Here is an 18851-nt window from a genome sequence, read left to right on the forward strand (position 1 = left end):
AAAGAAAAGATGAATCTGTAGCACCTTGTGATATCAAAGAGTAACAATGTGCTCAAAAGAACGGAGACACGGCAAAGGGCCAAGGAGCCAACCTAGGCCAAAGGGCCAAAACTATAAAACTATGAGAAACAAAATAAATAACAGTAGTATTGAATTAGCATCCATAGACTAAAATGAATACCCATGAGCCCTTGCTCTCATAAATAAATAATTGAATAAGTAAATGGGGGAGATAGCACAACTCCTCCTACAGAAGAATTGTAGCCAGTAAATTTAGAAGAAATGAGAAAAATTTCCATTAGGACACCACTGTAATAATTGTTACAGGCAAGATCTACCAATAGATGTTAAAATTACTTAATTAAAGTTTAAGGACAAGCAGGATATTTTCACAGTATGAATACATTGTTCCCCAAGAATTTACTAATTATAGGGGGAAAGAATAGTAAGTTTACAGTGGAGAAACCTGGCAGACTACACCTTCATCAAGTGACCATCTTATATTAGAACACAGAATATTGTACTGAGCTCCACTATTTTTCTACTTTATAATTATATTCAACACATTTTTTAAATTAAATTCTTCATAGTATCATTTTAGAACTTTGCAAATATAGCTATAGAATTAGCCTTAAAAATTAAGAGGAAACAGGTTTAAATAAAATATAAGAACAATATTAATCCACATCATAAAATTATAATAATTATTTTTATAAATCCTAAAATGTTTTAATTTTTTTGTCATTTCACAAAACATCCTTTGTTGACATTCTACAAATGATAAATTCAATAATATCTCAATACTTTCTTCCTATGAAGATAGTTTATATATCTTTTAGATTTTATAATATTTATTATTTTAAAAAGATTTTTTAGAGAAACTCGATAACCTTCTACCTGAAATATTATGTCATTATTTTTTTGTTTTTCTCTATCTTCAACATAAATAATTAGAATTGAAGTGTCAATTGCTGAGATATCAAGTTTTTCAAAGCTTCTGAAATATTATTTGGGGAAAGGCTGAAAATAATTTCAGCAGGTAGAGTTCATGTCTTCAATTTTTCCCAGTCAGTAGAGGTAAATCACTTTGTTTTCTACCATAAGCATCTGAAATAGATCGATAGTCCCTGTAGATTGTATTAATGAACCATCTATGGCACCTTCCATGGCCTTTTTTTTTTCAAGTCTTCAACCTTTTTTACATCTTTAAATAACTGGAGGGTTACCCTGCATTAGAGAAATAGGTCTAGCTGATATGCTAACTGCATTTCATAGATAAGCAGGATCTGCCACATACCCTGTCCATCTCCTAAAATTGTAAAACTTAAAACACTATCCTAAATAATCTGGATCACCTATGAATAGAAAGATAGAGATAGACAGAGTTAGCATTGAAAGAATTAGCTGATAATTGATAATCCTAATAAATACATAATATGCAGAAAATTTTTCTTTGGAAAATAATCATTGTGAAGCAATGAATTCAAGATATGTTAGAAGAGTAAAAGCAAAAAATAAAACCATAAAATATTTGAAAAAAACAGGTTTGTCTTAAACAGATGTTTGGGTCAGGAAGGGCTTTTTAGGTAACTATTTATAAAGAAAAAAATGCATAAAAATTAATTACTGCTTCATATAAAAATACCATAAGAATTATTAGTCAAATGTGAAACTGGGAAAAATGTTTGCAATAAGTGTAACAGTAAAGAGAAATTACTAAAAAAACAAAAACCTTATGTAAAGTCATTCATTCAGCCATCCATCTATTCATTCATTCAGTCACTCATGCAACAAGTATTTATTGAGCAACTCTAAGCCAGGCTAGAATACAGTAGCAAACAAACCAGATTATTCCCTACATGAAGCTTACATTCGAGTGTAACAGGCTAGGGGTGGAAGGAACATAAGCAATAAGCCAATAATTAGACAATATGTAATGTCATGGTATTACTGTAGAGAAAGAGAATGCTGGCTACAGGGGAAGCAAGTGTAGAGCAAGGACAATGTTATTTTGTGCCAGATAGTCAGAGCAGAGGAACATGAAGGAGAAATCTGGGGAGATGTCTGCGAAAGGAGCTTCCTTCTAGCAGGAGCAAGAAGGAGAGAGGGTCAAGGTCTGAGTTGGAAATTGCTTGGCGTACCCAAGACTTGTGAGAGGCCAATGTGTGAGAGCTGAGTAAGTAAGGGAGAGAGAAATGTTGGTGGCTTGGGGTGGCAAAGTAGATCACATAGGGCTTCATAGGCCATTACAAGGACTTTAGTTTTTATTTTGAATAAAGTGGGAAGCCTTTGGAGGGTTTTGAATAAAAAAATTATTTTCATTTGTTCCACAAATATTTATTTAATGATGGCTGTGCTAGGTACTGGTTTTAACTCACAGGCTTACATCCTAGTAAAGGAGGCATGTAAGAAACAAATAAATGAGTCAAATATATAGGCTACTGGATGGTAACAAGTGATGCGGAGAAAGTAAAGGAGGCTGGGTTAGGGGCTGGCCAGGAAAGTCTTCACAGAGAAGAGATAGCAGGCTCAGACCTTAGCTTTGGAAGGTCATTCTGCCTCCATGTAAAGAATCTCTCAGGTATGGGAGGCAAGCGTTGTGGTGTAAAATGTTAAGGGGTGATTGCAATATTTGGGCAAGAGGAGCTGTGTCCTGAATTAGGGTAAGAGGAGGAAGTGTGAGATTTTTCTGTTTCTCAGGTACGGCCAATTGAATGTTAGAACTTGTTAATTTTGAAGTGCCAATTTAGACATCTACAAGGAGATAAAAGCCGAAAAGCAGGCAATAAAATAACAAGTTTTTAATGTGAGTGAGAAACCAGATAATAGTAACCTGTTTGCTGAGGAAACTTAGAGACATCCCCAGGATCATCTAGGTGCAGTCATGTGGCTTCCCTGCATCTTCCAACCACTAGACCACTTTCTCCTCGGAATATATGTATATGAGAGAAATGGAACATTATAAAGAGCAGGAGAACTGATGAATTTCTCTGAAAATGTGAAAAGAATGAAGTTGAGGTAAAACATTCTTATTTTGCCACAGCTCTGCCATTTAATAGTACTATGATCTTTGGTAAATCTGCTCTCAGTCTCTCATTCTTTCTTTTTTCTTCTTCCCTTCCTTCCTCTTTCCTTCCTCCCTTCCTTCCTCCCTTCCTTCCTCCTTCCTTCCTCTTTCCTTCCTTCCTTTCTTCTCCTTCTCTTTCTCTCTCTTCCACCCCCACTCCAGTACAAAGGACTTACACCACAGTACCTCTAAAGTTCCTGGCGGCTCATAGTTGATAGCCAGGTGAAGGCAGCAATAATGCCAGGAATGAGAATCCAAGTATTTGTTTTTGTGTTTGTTTTCTTTCTCTTCATTATTCCTGAATAATAAGAAGGATTGCTGTTATCGATCAAAAGCTTGTCCTCATGAAAAATAGCATCCAATTTCCAGAATTATGTGATATTTGGTATGCATATGAAAAATATTTCTTATCCTTATAGGGTAACTAACCATCCTAGTTTGCCCTGGATCAACCTGTTTTTGTTTGTTTGTTTGTTTAACAGTGAATGCCCACAGCCCAAAAAACTCCTAGTCTCACAAAAAACATGAGAAGAGTTAGTCACCCTAGGTACTTGTTGCTAGCCAACATCAGGAAAAAGAGAGTAAGGGAGAACAGAAGAGAGGGAGGGAGACATAAGAAAGGAAAGAAAGTGAAAAGGTAAAACCTTTTTTATTTTTCTCATTAGAAAGCATATCAACTTGGATGCTTCTGGCTTAATTTAATAGACCTGGAATCAAGTTGACTTAAATAAGGGAACATTATTTTCCAGAGGTAGAGATAAGTTTCAGCATTGGGTAAACCACTGCCTGGACATGGTACCATTTCTTTCTTGTTCTTTCCTCTCTCACTGGATCATCATCTTCATCCTATCACTGGTTGCTTTATGGTCCTAAGATGGCTGCCAGCAGCAATAGGGTATGTGATTTGTGGTGGGGAGAAGTGGAGTCTAGAATCCCTTTCCAAAGTAAGCCTCTTCTTCTATTTTTCTGTCCCCAACTGCCCTGGGTTTACTCATTTCCACATCTGTATCTAGCAAGGCGATAAAATGTCCATGGTGGGCTTGAACCACACAAGACAACAGGAAGTGAACCATAGGACAAGCCTAAACTAGTAGAGGTCATTGAGTCACAATTTTTCCTCAGGGAGTGAGACTATTCAGGGTAGTTAGGTGATAAAATAAGAAACTGAGTTTTCATTATTCACAAAAGAAAGAGGGATGTGGGAGGAGCCCGTACAATAACTTCTTGGTGGTCAGTTGGTGCCCACATTGAGCAAGGTTGGAAATAAGTGGATTGAGTAGAGCCATCCTTACTAGAGAGAGCTTCCCATCTTACTAGAGAGGGCTTCTAGTCTAAGCATAATCAGACTCCGCAGCTTCTAACTTTGAACATGTCATTTTATTTCATATGGAACAATATCTGGGAAGGTTTTGACCAATGTCTATGCAAGTAGTTAGTTCTCAGTTTGCTTCTTTAAAAATAACTGCATTTTTCTTAGTTCTATGTGATACAACAGGGATAAGAGAACATGGAAAGATAAAGGAAGCCAAGAAAGGAGAAAGATTAAAAAGAGGGAGGGGAGAAGGAAAAAAGAGAGGGAGAGTTCTGAGACCAGTGAAAAGTAGGGGCCCAAGGAGAGGAGACGACATAGGTCTCCTTACTCATTTGATTCTCTTGCAGTCTTGCAGACAGAGGAGCCATTATAAATTTAAGATGTCCAGCTCCAAAATGGAAGTGGACCGTTGTCTAGGTTAAACTGAGAAGTTCCTTGCTATTTTTTTAAGTATACCCTCCTGAAACAGAGAGCATTTAAGGGACTCCTCAGGGTTTCTGCCACCCGCAGTGGATTGTAATTATGCTCCCTGTACACCCTTAGAAACTCCTAAGTGAACCACAAAAGAAAATAAGAAAGTTCACCAACACAAAGGAATTGTGTAAATGGGGCTTGTTGGTACTGTTCGACTTGGGAACTCTTCTGTGGACAAACTACTTTCATGTCTGCTATGAACTGGTTTCAAACAATTAAATACATAATGTCGTTAAAGAGACAAATTCTTTTAGCACTTTGAGGAATTTCAGACACACAACTCCTATTTATTTGTGGGAGTAGGGTGACTTGCTTGTCTTGGACCCCTTTGAAAATAAGCCCCTATGTGTTAATATAATGTTGAGCTAGATAATTCATAACAGATGTTATCATGCAACCTCCTCAGCATAAAGGTCCTTCTTCAAATAGAACGTGCTCTTATCTTCCCTGCTCTTAAGGTCTTAGTTATAGTTTCTTCCTTAATGGCCAAGAGCACATCTCTTCAGCATAATTTAAAACTCCTGTAGTTTAAATCATTTTTTAATAACAAAAACACATTTCTTATTTTTTTAAGTTTTTTTTTCTTTTCAACTTTTGTCCTCTGTGTTCCTTTTGTATCATCTTCCCTCCTTGCTGTCACCTTGTCACTTCCAGGTTGCTTCCTGAGTATCGAAGTCTTGGTTTCCCTTCTGTGTCAAATGATGCCCTCATTTTACCCCCAGATTCTTTGCACCTCCATTTATTCTAGGAGTAGATAAAGAAAAATGTGAAAGCAAATACTTCCTCAAGAAAAAATCAAAACAAAACAAAGCAAAAAAGTATCTGCACTGTTCACTTCTAACCACATAGAAACCTGTGTCCAGAAAACTGTTTCCACTAGTGAAAAAAGTAGTAACTATTTGGATGTAGCAGCAGCTCTAATTGTCAATTTAAAATTTCCATGCTACCTGAAACTAGGTTTATCAGGAAATAGAATTCACCTCTCTTTTGTTTGACCCTTTACCATCTATGAATTTATTTCTATTGTAGCACCTATAACTCGTGATTAAATTTACTAGCTATAAATCTATGTGATGGAAATTTCCCAGGAGGCTCTTTTTTGGTTATTGTTATTATTTTTAATCCAAAAAATCTGCCATGATGTTAAGCACACAGTATCTATTAAATATCTGTTGAACTAATGGGTGATTTCATCAAGTAAGCACAAAGTAATAGGGCTTGCAGGCAAAAAGTCACTCTTGAGAAAGTTTGTAGTGGCCTACAATTCAAATTTCTTCATTCTAATTTTATGGTTCTTAGTGCAGGACCCTGTGAAACTTACAAAAAACATTGATCAATTGATGTTGCAATTTGCACAAATCATTTTGTTTTCTACTGTGTTTTTCATGATGTTTCCTCTTTGGATCCTAACCTTTTTTATTTTGTACATTACAGGGTCTAAGCTTAAGTGTTTATATTATATATATATAATATACTAAATAATCATATACACAGGTATTATATTATGTACATAATTAAATACATGTATAATTTTGAAAAGAAAAAGATAAAGTGTTAGGTCCTCCTAGCTGGTAGCCCAAGATCATTGATATTTCTAAAATATGTTAGTTCCTTCAATGAGAGGGCCTTTCTAAGGAGACAGAAGTGCTTCAAAAGTGTAGTTCTGCCATTAACCAAAGGACCTCTCATAAATTTTATATATACACACACACACACACACACACACACACACACTAATATACATTTAAATTACTAGTCTGTGTTGTTGATTTTGTCATGGGGCTTTTTAATTTCAGAGAAAATTAGCGTTTTGCCTCAACAGAACAAACAAGGTGATCAAAATGATCATGGAGTTAAACCCATCTGGAAGTAGTCTATTTTTGCTTCTGCCTGTTCTGTAAGGAAGAATAAAGGGAATCTCTCAGTTCAATGAAAATAAAATTGAAAAGACATTTGCTCAGTGTTTTTTATTTCTTTAGAGCATGAACAAGTAATATTTGGTGACAGTCTACTCCTCTGTGACCAGTGGCAGGGCAGGAGTGAGAGGCAGGACACAGTGCTGGACGAGTCATAACAACAAAGTAGTCAGTTTATCAAACCTTATATACCAAGCCAAAGTTGACTGGGAAGATGGTTTTGTAACTTTAGAAATCGTTGCTTTGATGGCACATCTTTAAAAGATAAAATAATGAGTTAATAAATCCTTAGGGAGTCACTTGGCTATGGATTAAGGACCTAACCAAACCATTATTTAAAAAGTGAAAGTCTGACTGCATTAACCAATTGCTTTCGTGTCCGCAGAGCTTATTTCCTCTTTCCCTTTTCTCTTTCTCCCTCTCCTTCTTTCATCACACCCACACCATTTAGGTCCTTAAATGACCGACAGTAACACAATCACAGGTTCCTTACTCTAAAGCTTATTTGTGCTCATGCTCCAGGCGCCAACATAATAACGTCTCCACCCAGTTTCAGCAAGCCACCAAACCATTGCTTTTGTTACCCTACCCCCACCCCTGCCTATAACCAGAAACAGTGACAGGATTATCTTGAAAACGAAGTAGCTGCCAGACACTATTAAAATTTCCAGACCTTGAAAAAATGCATCTTCTTTCCAGATTGTGCATTCAGTCAACAGAAGCCTCCATGTGACCAGTTCCATGTGCTCACTCAACTTTGGCAACATCTGGATGATGCCTGCAAGTTTTTGGTGCTAAGTGCCCATTTATTCATCATAAAAACAAATTTACCGTGTTATAAACTGAAGGAAGAGTTTTTCATTATGTTCAGACCTAAGACAATGAATGAAAGGAACTAACATTTACCTTCCCAGGTTTAGGTTTGAAGTTTGATCTAAGAATCTGGTATAGCATGTCAAAGTGAATTAAAAATTGCTAGTGGACTAAATATTGTTATTCCCAAAGAAAAACAACTGAAATGAGACTCTAGGCTCAGAAATAAAGAACTTTGAGGCTTTGAAACAAAAGGTTAAAACTGGTTGCAGTTGCTTCCTGTAATAAGTTTATTTTTCATTATGGAAAAAGATGATTTCCAAACACAACAATATTTTAATCTAAGAACCTGACTGAATATTTGTTCAACTGTTGTCTGAAAAAAGTTTGGCTTTCACACATTACTTACTACCCATGGATTTAGGGGAGACTAAACAGACTATTCAAACATAGTTCAAATTATGAACAAAAAGATTTCAATTTGATGACTTTAAATCCAACTTCCATTAAACAGTGATATTTCACAAGTATCTTTGCTAATGACATATTCCTTTTCTAAAATTCAATAGAGGTTTACATCTAAATGCATCAAAATATCTATGAATATACATGGTGTTTTCGAAGTTTACTTTAAAGAAAAGAAAATCTTGGTTTTTTTTTCTGATTAGAGAAAATTTGTGATACTCCCTGTTATTTCCAAGTATTTTTGGCCACATCCTGGTATTCATAAAAGTCAGTATTAGAAATGACTAATCAAAAAATGACTACAACATCAACGTTTTATACTGAAATCTATTCTGGAAATTGAGAGTTAAGAGAAATAATTCGACATTTATCCTGACTTTTTAGAAGAAACTATATTTGATTTCCCAATCATAAAAAAGTAGTCTTTTCTCATAGGAGAATCTACCTAATGAATGGAGATTATAAAATTTAAAAATCATCTTTATAATAAATGAAGGTATGGATTTCAACTTGGTGACTTTCAATCCATCTGTCATCTAAGAGTTGTCAATTCCATAAATTATTTGTGCTAATTTATTATATTAATACATAAAGAAATTGAATTGTCTGCAACTGCCAGTGGTTCAGGCAAGAAACATCAGTGGGTACCAAAACTATTAGCTAAAATTTGTTGGGTGTAGGAAATTCACAGATTCCAAAGAATTAGCCCAAGGAGTAATTTCCTAATCACAAAGGGGAAAATGGACCCTAAAATGAGAGAGTTAACTGCGTGAACCAAGTGATGAAATATAGCAATACTACAAGAGAGGAAACCAGGAATTATATAGCTCCTGCTATAATGCAATATTAGGTACATAGAGTCACCCTAAATATTCTTGCTAAAAATATTTAATTTGAATATAATGAAGTCTTTATATATATATCTAACATCTACTTCACAGGAAATACAGGGGATAGGAAAACAAGTTAAGAAACAAAGGGAAATAATTCAATTACACCCACAACATGGGACAGCTGGATCGATCTCGTAAAGCAAAAGAAAAAAAAAAAAAATTACAGGACTGTTCTAGATTTTAAAGACCCCAAAACATAAAACAAATGCAATACACAAATCTGAATTTGATTGTAGTTTAAAGAAAAAAACATAAAAATTATTTAGAGTACAATTGAAAAAATTCAAAAAATTTTAATATTGACTCACTATTAGAAGATATTAAGGAACCATTGTTCATCCTCCTCAGTGTGATATTAACATGGTGGTTATATGAGAGAACATCACTTTTGGAGATACTGAAGTATTCACGAGTGGGAGTGAAGATGTCTTCAACTTTCAAATAGTTCAGTATGAATCATATTTAGATCAAGGTTTCTCAACTTAGCCACAATTGACACTTTAGGCTGGATAATTCTCTGTGGTAGCAGACTGTCCTTTGCAGTATAGGACGATTAATGGGGTCTCTGGCCTTCACCTTCTAGATATCAGTATCACATACTGCCCTCTTCCCCAAGTTGTGACAGCCAAAAATGTCTTAAGACATTACGAATGTTCCAGGGAGGACAAAATTGCCCCTGCTTGAGAACCACAGATTTAGTCAAAGCAAAAACATATAGTTAAATAATTATAACAAAATATTAACAGTGATTAGATCTAGGTATGTGAATGTATGGATAATCATTAAGCTATTCTTTCAACATGGTGGGTATATGGGTAATCAGCATACTATTCTTTCTACTTCTCTATAAATTTGAAATTTTTTCTAATAAAAAAGTGGGGAGAAAAATGATATTATGACTTCAAAATGATATTACGAAATTCTGAATTGGCTTTGGGTAGGGGCTGGATATTTGTATTTTTCAAAAGGTGTCCAGTGATTTTAATGTCACAGCAGCCAGGGTTGGGGACAACTGGATTTAAATGATTTTATAATATGCCATCAAAGTTTTGATATGGCTCTAGAAACATGAAGACTGTGAAACATGATGAAAAATAGTGACATATAACATTAAATTCATACCTTATATATTACACAATAGGAATATCTTTTACTGGTTTGTATCTACAGAAGAATGTGAAATTAAGAGCAGGCAGTAATGGAATAATACCTTACTAAAAGTTTGGTCCATAGACCGGCTGTATCAGCATCACATAGGAGCTTGCTGGAAATGCATAATCTCAGACCATATCCCTAGACCTACCAAATGACAAACTGTAATTTGGCAAAATTTGAAAACTTCTCCGTAATACACCAAAGAATAATTTAGCTAATTATGCCCTTAAGTAGACACATGACTAAAACTTAAAGTAAAAGCCAACCAACCAGTTAAAAAATAGAAAAAAATTAGTTAAGTAAACCATAGTGTATAAAGCCAGATTTAACTAAATGATAATTATAGTGTTGTACAGAACCAGATTACAAAGTCCATGCTATCTTCCCTTCTCTGAAATGGTACCTTCTCTTTAGGTTTTCCTTCTCCCATAACCAGTCCTCTAAATCATTTTCATTCTCAAAACTTTATTAGTGACATCTCTTTATGCTCCATAAACCATCTGCACTCAATGTCAATAAACTCAAATTTTACTGTTTATTTTTCTAGAACTAGAAATACCTTTAGCATTTTCAGTAGAATGATCTGCTATAGGAAACTAGCAGAAAAAGTTAACATTTGTGTTTTCGCTCCATAAGGCATAGAAATAAGATTTTATCTCCATGGTTCACATTCGAAAATCTAACCTCTTCTGATGATATATGGTTTACAGCATCTGTGCTATCTGTCTCCCAACTCTATTAGTTGAGGCAGAAATAACGGCCAGGAAGATGGATGATCTTCGCTCTTATCCAACAGAAAATAGCTCTAAGATATACTTTCTATTCCTGCATCCCTTTCTCTGTTAAATGTTTCAAAAGATGAAATATTCATTGCATCCCTTTGACTACTTCAGAGCACAACAGGCTTCTCGTTAAGAAATATTTTTGGTAACTCTAACAAATTTTTTCCGTGTACAATTCCATCTAATTATTCTGTACTACAACCATGTAGAGTACCCAAGCCAGCCCTTCTTCTCTGTTGCTACAGCCTCCAAATATAACTCCAGTAGTCAGAGTCAACTATCCTGCCCTTTCTTAATCACAGCCCAGGTGCTTAAGACAAGGAGAATGCTTCTGTCAAAATGAATCAACAATAGGCATACTGAGTAGGTGAAATACTCCTCTTTATACCTCCTACATTTAATCTGAAAGATGAGGAGGAGAAGAATTCTGTGTAATTTCTCAAGTGGAAAAGAAATTTACCTTTCATATTGTTCTACATGACTCAAAATCTAATCTGCTCTTCCTTCTTAGAAATTTACAGTTTTTTTTTTCTTTTTTGTTTTTGTTTTTCAATAAAAGCAGTATTACTTAAATCTAGATTCTGATCTCTACTTCCTGGCTTTTCAAGAAACATTGGCTATTGCATATAAATTACTCCACTATTGTTATCATTTAAAATACCAACCATCTTATTTAGCTGGACAGGAATATGTGCAGTGAATTGAGAGCTTTGATTGGTAATTTTTTTCCAAATTTGTATGTTTCTTCAAAGGATGCCCTCATAAGCCTAAGGAGTTAATTTCTTTTTAGAATCAAAAGAAATGCAAATGACGCAAAAAAACAGAAGTAAACATTTAAATCTTCTGGTCGGAAAAGGCTATGTAGTTAATTAAAAAAAGAGGAAGCCACCACTGGTTTGCATGAGAATTTGTGGGCAGGCTGCCCATTGTTAAATTAGGATCATCCATTCATTGCCGAATTTGATTTCACCACACTCCTTGTTTTAGTCCTTGAATGGGAGCTAAGCCATTTGGGAGATTTACAGTCTTCTCCATCTGCTTGTGCCAACATATGGATCTTGGGAAGGTGTTCGATGGTGTTTCAGACGTTTTCAATAAGAAAAACCTGTCTGTGGGGTAAGTTCACTTTTTGTACCCTCCTTTTAACTTTCATTTGGCTATGAACTTGGCTTCTTTGTTCTTTCATGACTAATATTACCATCTGTGATATTACATATCAACATAGCAATGTAACATATTAAGCACAGGAAAACTCGGAATGCTTGAGTCCATCCAAGCATTTGTTACTTAAAGTTCCAGACCTGTTTTCTAGCCACCTGAAGCATTTCCCAAATTCCTACTGACATAATATAATATAATTAATCAAAGTAGTTTTGGCTCATTAAGAATTGAAACCCCAAAGCCTCCAGCACAGTCATCATTCAGTAAACTGTCTATAACAGTGATGCCTAAAGAGCAAGGGCTTTTGCCATCATTGGCTGTCTCAGTGGGAAGAACTCTCTGGAGTTCTATTGACTCCAGTGGGAAGTGGCTACTGACAGAATCATCTTGATTCCCTTTTACAAAAGGATCTAAAGTTCTACACAATGATCACTAATTATGAATCAGAACCTATGATATCTATCTCCAGGAACCATGGATATACCCAAAGCAGGTCCTGGGACTAGGCCAACAGATCAATAAGGAACATTGTACTACTTGGGAGAATGACACAGGGAGTGAAAGATGCAGAGCTTGAACAATTAATTACAATGGATCAATCTTCAAGTACGTGATCAAATGGATAACCCACCTTGCCTTTACCTATATATCTACCTTTAATATCAGTGTCCTTCATTTATACTTATGTGACCTAAGCCAATGAGGAAATGAATCAATTTTTTCATGTCATGTATTTCCATAAGTGTAAAGTGTGCCTTAAATTCTGTTGGGGTTTGCAGAGGCAGTGTAGTTTAGGAGGGCTGCAGGATGACCAAGAAAACACTGGTGCTATATACAGCAAGGTGCTGAGGACAATTTACCATATTGTTTTTATGTTCTTATCAAAGAGTTTCTGAAGTGATTTTGGTTTTGTTTAAGTTTACTTGTAGGTTAAAACATGATGGGAAAGTTTGGTGCCATTTGCAGGAGTTCCCTAGATGAAGAATAGCTGCTGGCGCTTATTGTAAAAGCAAGTGGGTTACACACATATGATGAGACAGAGTTCTAACAGTGCCACTGACTAAACTATCATATTTGGCACATCTTTAGGCAAGACAAAGACATATTATCAAAAATTACTATATTAGCAAAGAGGATGAATTGTATAGCTTTTGGTGGCAGGCTAATATTTTCTATAACTAGACTGAATAGTGTTAGTGTTTTCTATTTATTGTTTGTTTTATAAATGTTTTTATACACTTAATTTTTTCTATTAATTGTTCATTTGTTGTTTATACTAATTTGGTATGTCTGAATGAAAGACATAAATGACATTTTCTTGTTCTGCCAGAAAGGTGTTTTCTAATTTATGGATTTTAACTCATCGTAGGGTCATGAAATCAGTTTAGAGAGCCTTGCACAGCACTTTATAATTAAATAAAATAGAATAAAAAATATTCATGTGCATTACACACAATTAAGGTAATGGTATTTTATGCAACTTTTTCATTTTTATCTTCTACACACATTTTTATATACATACATATACTGAATTATGCTGAAAAATGTATTTCTCATGTTGGATCTTGGTTGAAAGTCACTACTCTATATTTTAACAGCTCATTTTCTTCACTTATTATGAGAAAAGTTCTCGCAATACATGTGTGAATGCACTTTGTAGAAAACTAACCATAATCTGAATTGAGAAATGGGCTAGGAAGTCATGCAGATCTAATTCAGCTAGTTCCATTGCCTTGAAGCAAAACCAGTCTTAATATGATTGAACCATCTTTTCTCTTGTGGACCAGGTAATTACTGAGTGCCTACTATGTTTTTGGCAGTGTGCCTTAAGACACTGCCCACTGCCCTCAGTCCTTAGTCTTCAATTTCTTACTGTGATGAGAAGCTATAACATCCTAATCAGTCTCCATGTTTTCAGGACACCCCTGACCCCCAAATTCCATCCAGACACCAGAAGGGTCTTTCTAAAAGGTAAATCTGATCATTTCACCACTGTCTAAATCCTTTGAATATCCAGTAAGAGGGGTGAAGTGACTTGTCCATGGTCACACAACAAACGACAGTGAGGCAAAAACTCTGCTTATTACTGGCCCAAAGTCTGTATGCCTGATTCTTCAAAAGGTCAAAGCTAAAAACATCAGAATTTGGACCAAAGAAAGGTTTATTGATCAAGTAGACACCAACTGAGATGATGGGGAACTAGTGGTATCTCAAACCCATTTTAAGAAAGTACAGAGTTCAGACTTATTTTATATCAAGGGAAGGGGAAATGAGAAGGACATGAGGTAATATACTACTGCATACATCTGGGTGCCAGCAGGGGTCCAAAGAAGATTGGGCTTAATCTGTTGATCCTAGCCCATTTGAGTCTTGTCTCAAAGTTCTTATAAATCTTTGATAAACAATATATATTTTCTTTATATCCAGAGAGAGGCACTTTCTGTTTTTGCAATACTCAAGGCTCAAGCAGAATTTCTCTAATGATTAGCAGGTCTTCTGCAAGACTAAGCAGAAGCTATTGAACAAAGCAGACTTGGAGTCAGAGAGGCTGAGCATTTCACTGTTACCTGTTCTTAGCTTTTTACTCTTAGCCTCATCATCTCCCCAATTCAAATGTTCTCTAGTCTGTTGTAATCTACAGTAAGACGTTTTTCCTTCCATCATAGGAAGAAGGCTGCAATGCCTAGAAGAGTGTGACCATTCACTGCCTAATCTATGTGTGTTTAGCTTAAAATGGAGGCTTTGGCCTTTGTATTCATCATCCATTAAGTCAGCATGCTTTGGTTTTCCAATTTATTTGATAAAACGGCAGAGGTTTCTCAGGCCCCCTTGCTTATGTTATTATAGTTATTATCACTGGTATACTAGTAAATGTTTAATGGTTTGTAGAGAGAGGATGGGTAGAGTAAGGAAGGTCTGATTGATAGCATTTGCCAAATTTCATAATGTAAATTCTCCCACCGTGGATGATTATAAGCTGCCAACATGATGTCAGTGAATGTAATGTTAGGAAGAGATGCACAATAACACAGCATTAGATAATATATGTATCCATCCTACGAAGAAAATACATAACAGTAAAATGTAATAAAATAATTAGTCATTAATGCACTTCAAGTATTTATAACTTTGTCTCTAATATAATGTATTTAATTCTGAGTTTATATAATTTGATTTTTAATAATGGCTCTAATTAACAACTAGCTTTCAAAACTCCTTAAAATTTAATAAGTCGAATTCATTTAATGTTCATTATCATCACAATTAATGTTAGCATGCTTTATACTGGAATCTCCCCCACAGAAATAGAGGTTTCCTTAAAGACAGTCATTTAGCATATTGGTCCTTACCAATTTATTTTTTATATCCTCTCAAAAACAACTAGCTTTTTCAGGGCAAATTTTGTACAATTTCTGCTCCCTTCTCCTTCTCCCACTCCACAATCCCAAACACACAATTTTTAAAAATACAAAACCTTATTTTAGTTTAAGGTCACTCAGGAAATCTTTTTTAAATATTATAAAAATGAGAACCTTTGTGCAAATACACATTAAGTTAATTTGGATATTTAAATTAAGCATACACATCATTCTTGCTTTTGTAATTTGTTACCCCAATTCTTTTAGATTCTTTTCTAATTTGTGACTAACTTTTAAAGGCAATTGTAATTTCCCAGAGTGGTTTATTTCAGCTACTGCCATGAAAAGTGAGGATTAATGAGAAGAGCTGTGCATACCCTGAATTTGAGGTGTTAGATTAATGAATAAACATTATCTGTTAATTCTATGTCACATAAACACATATCAAAATACAAGCAGTTGAAAATCCTGTGCATGTTAAAATCAGAGATGAAATATTCAAGATACTTTTAGCAGTCTGGAAGTATGTCTAGATGCTCACTCTCTCCTGAAACTTAGTTCCTGTCTATAGCACCATAAAAAATCTAAAGAAAGTGGCATTCAAGAAACCACTTATTGTCAGTGAATAAATAATCACAAAGAATGAATCTAACAGAAAAGCTAATTTCATACTTTATTCTGAAATGTTTTACAAAACATGTCCAGCATATTTTGTAGTTCCACTAATGCTTACTTGTACTCAAATTCCAAATACATTCCTAGAGAACATAAAAGATGCCTCCTGTCTCTCTCTCTCACTCCTAGTTTGACACAATATTTTGTAGTCTTGGTGGAAAAAGAAGGATGTGTGGGAGAGAGGGAATCTGCCTTTCCTTGAAGTTTTTCCAAAACATTTTGTTTACTTCTGAGTTTCCTAAATTCCCCTGAGGCAAGATTTCTCAACCTCTGCACTATTGACCTTTCAGGCCAAATACCTCTTTGTGGTTGGGGCTGTCCTGTGCACTGTAATTTGTTTAGCACCATCTCTGGCCTCTACCCACTATATGTTGGTAGCATTATCCCCACCCATCCCCAGTTGTGACAATAAATCTCCTGCTTCCACCCCAGTTGAAAACCACTTCCCTAAATGATTGGGCTTTGGGGACACCAAAGCCTGGGAAAACTCTCTCCTATCACATCCATCTCCTGAGGCCATGAGCATAAGACCAACTATCCCGATCAGATAAGGGAAGAGAAAGAGAGTATAAAAATAAAAAAGGATTGAATATTGATATTTCTAATATTTTTATTGTACCATTTGTTTCATAATTTTATTTAGGTCAAATCAAAATTACTAACATTTGACAATTTTGACCTAAAAAATGACAGTTTCACATGGTTGAAACTAATATTTCATAAGAGCGTACAACTATGGACAAGAATCTATCCAGCCTCCTTCACATGCTAGCCCTGGGGGTTGAAGGCAAGGGGGGAAAATCATAATATAATAGCTCATCACAATAAATAGAGTTCTTAGAGATGACAAGTTACAAAAATTGGAATAGCCAGTTAAACAATTGCATATTTTAAAAAATCAATATACCTCTTCTCATTCTTTTTAGGCTAAACCCTTTATGAACAGTGAGGGCAGTAGGATTATTGACAGAAACAGAAGGCAAAGACACTGTGGCAATTTTCTGGGCATAGCGTTTGAGAAGATGGGTGGCAAGACCTTAGAGAAGTTTCATTAGTGTCTTCTTTGAACTGTGCAAAGCTGTGGCATTGGGATCTCAGCAAGGTAGTGCAAGTCTTACTTCACAGCCTAATGTCTGCAATAGACCATCCTGTCCCTGTGTTCTGGTTACCTCCCACAGACTCTGCTAGGAAAACAGAGCACCAGGGCCCTTTCTCAAGGACCCGCCACCTCTCAACAGTCTTGCTACACTCTGACTCCAGACATAAATCCAGGGGCAGTGTATGGGGTGTACACCCCACCCTCAGGGATGCCAGCCCTATTAGTGCCTGCCATGCACTGTTAAAGGGCAGCTCACTGCAGAGGCCATTGGGTACTGGAATGGATCCCCTGCTCCGCCTGCTGTGTTGTGGCCCTGGACCCAAGCTAATCAGTGGGAGGAAAGGTACTTTCTAAATAGCCATCTTTCTAGAAGGAGTCCTTTTACTAATTTGTACAAAATGATAGCAGTGTCCCTTTCTCCCACCACAACTGACCTAAAGTCTCAGAAGACTGAAACATAAGCATATACATGGAAGAAAAGGATGAGGAAACCCTAGATGAATTGTGTTTCCACCAGAACATCAGGTACACAAAAGGAAAATTGAATTGAATTGCCAAAAAATAAGAGTGTAGTGCTTAAATTTGTGGTTTTGTGAGCTAAAACTTTTATTAACTACAAATACTGGAGCCAAAAGGGAATTTTCATTGACTCCCACTTTCTCATTTCACACATAAGGAAACCGGAGATGGGGAGACAAAAATTGACTTCTGCAGGATAGCAACAGGATTGGGTATATTGACTCATGAGACAAAAGATTTTTCTCTGGCCCAGCCTTCTTTTTTTTTTTTTTTTTTTTTTTTTTTTTTTTTTTTTTTTTTTTTTAACTCCTACAGCTCCTAGTATTCCCAGGTGGTCTCCCATCCAAGTACTAAACAGGCCCACCCCTGCTTAGCTTCCTAGATCAGATGAGATTGGGCACATTCAGGGTGGTATGGTTATAGCAGCCCAGGCTTTTTGACTTCATTTGGAATCCTAGTATGTAATTGTGCTATCATAGTTTAAAATGCTTTTTTTTTTTATCTCTAACATCTCTAATATCATAGAAAGGAATTAAGCCTAAAGCATATTATAGAACCTTTCAACTGAGTTGAGTGGAATTGGCTTAACAGCAAGATTGGAGAGGTTTGATGCAAATATCACAGAGAGGAGTTAGGCCTAAAGCATATTATAGAACCTTTCAACTGAGTTTAGTGGAATTGACTTAACAGCTGAAGCCCTACTGTACAGTAAGGATACAGTAACAATCCTGAGGAGATTTGAATAAAAGAATAGATATAACACCTGCCTAGAAAGACAAAGTCTTTCCAGTTATTTTATAGGCTTGGTACAATTGCAATTAAGATCGCCTTAGGATTTTTTTCATGGAATGTGTAAAACGATTCTAAATTCTAAATTATCCTCAAATTCAGCTGGAAGATTTCACAGGTGAAATTCACTTAAATAGTAAAAGAAATGATGTGGGAAGTCTTATTCTACAAGCTTTAAAACATTATAAAGATAATATTAAATATTACTCACTTATCAGAAAACTGGAAAATAATTGAAAAAGAATAGCCAGCCCCAAATAGACTACATAAACATAAAAATACGTTCACACATATAGTATACAGAGATTGTAAAAAGCTCTTTTGATGACCTTTGCATAATCCAAGAGTCTTTATTCTCTCTATAAAGCAAAA

General features: G+C 35.5%; 2 pseudogenes; both read right to left on the reverse strand.

Annotated features, from left to right (window-relative positions):
* Window positions 1-746: 746 nt before the first annotated feature.
* On the reverse strand, window positions 747-1268 carry LOC107502402 (annotated as a pseudogene).
* A 16728-nt stretch (window positions 1269-17996) lies between these two features.
* Window positions 17997-18115, reverse strand: LOC118610898 (annotated as a pseudogene).
* Window positions 18116-18851: the final 736 nt, after the last annotated feature.

The sequence above is a fragment of the Rousettus aegyptiacus genome, unplaced genomic scaffold (genome assembly GCF_014176215.1).
Source record: "Rousettus aegyptiacus isolate mRouAeg1 unplaced genomic scaffold, mRouAeg1.p scaffold_m13_p_13, whole genome shotgun sequence".
In the NCBI taxonomy this organism is placed as follows: domain Eukaryota; kingdom Metazoa; phylum Chordata; class Mammalia; order Chiroptera; family Pteropodidae; genus Rousettus; species Rousettus aegyptiacus.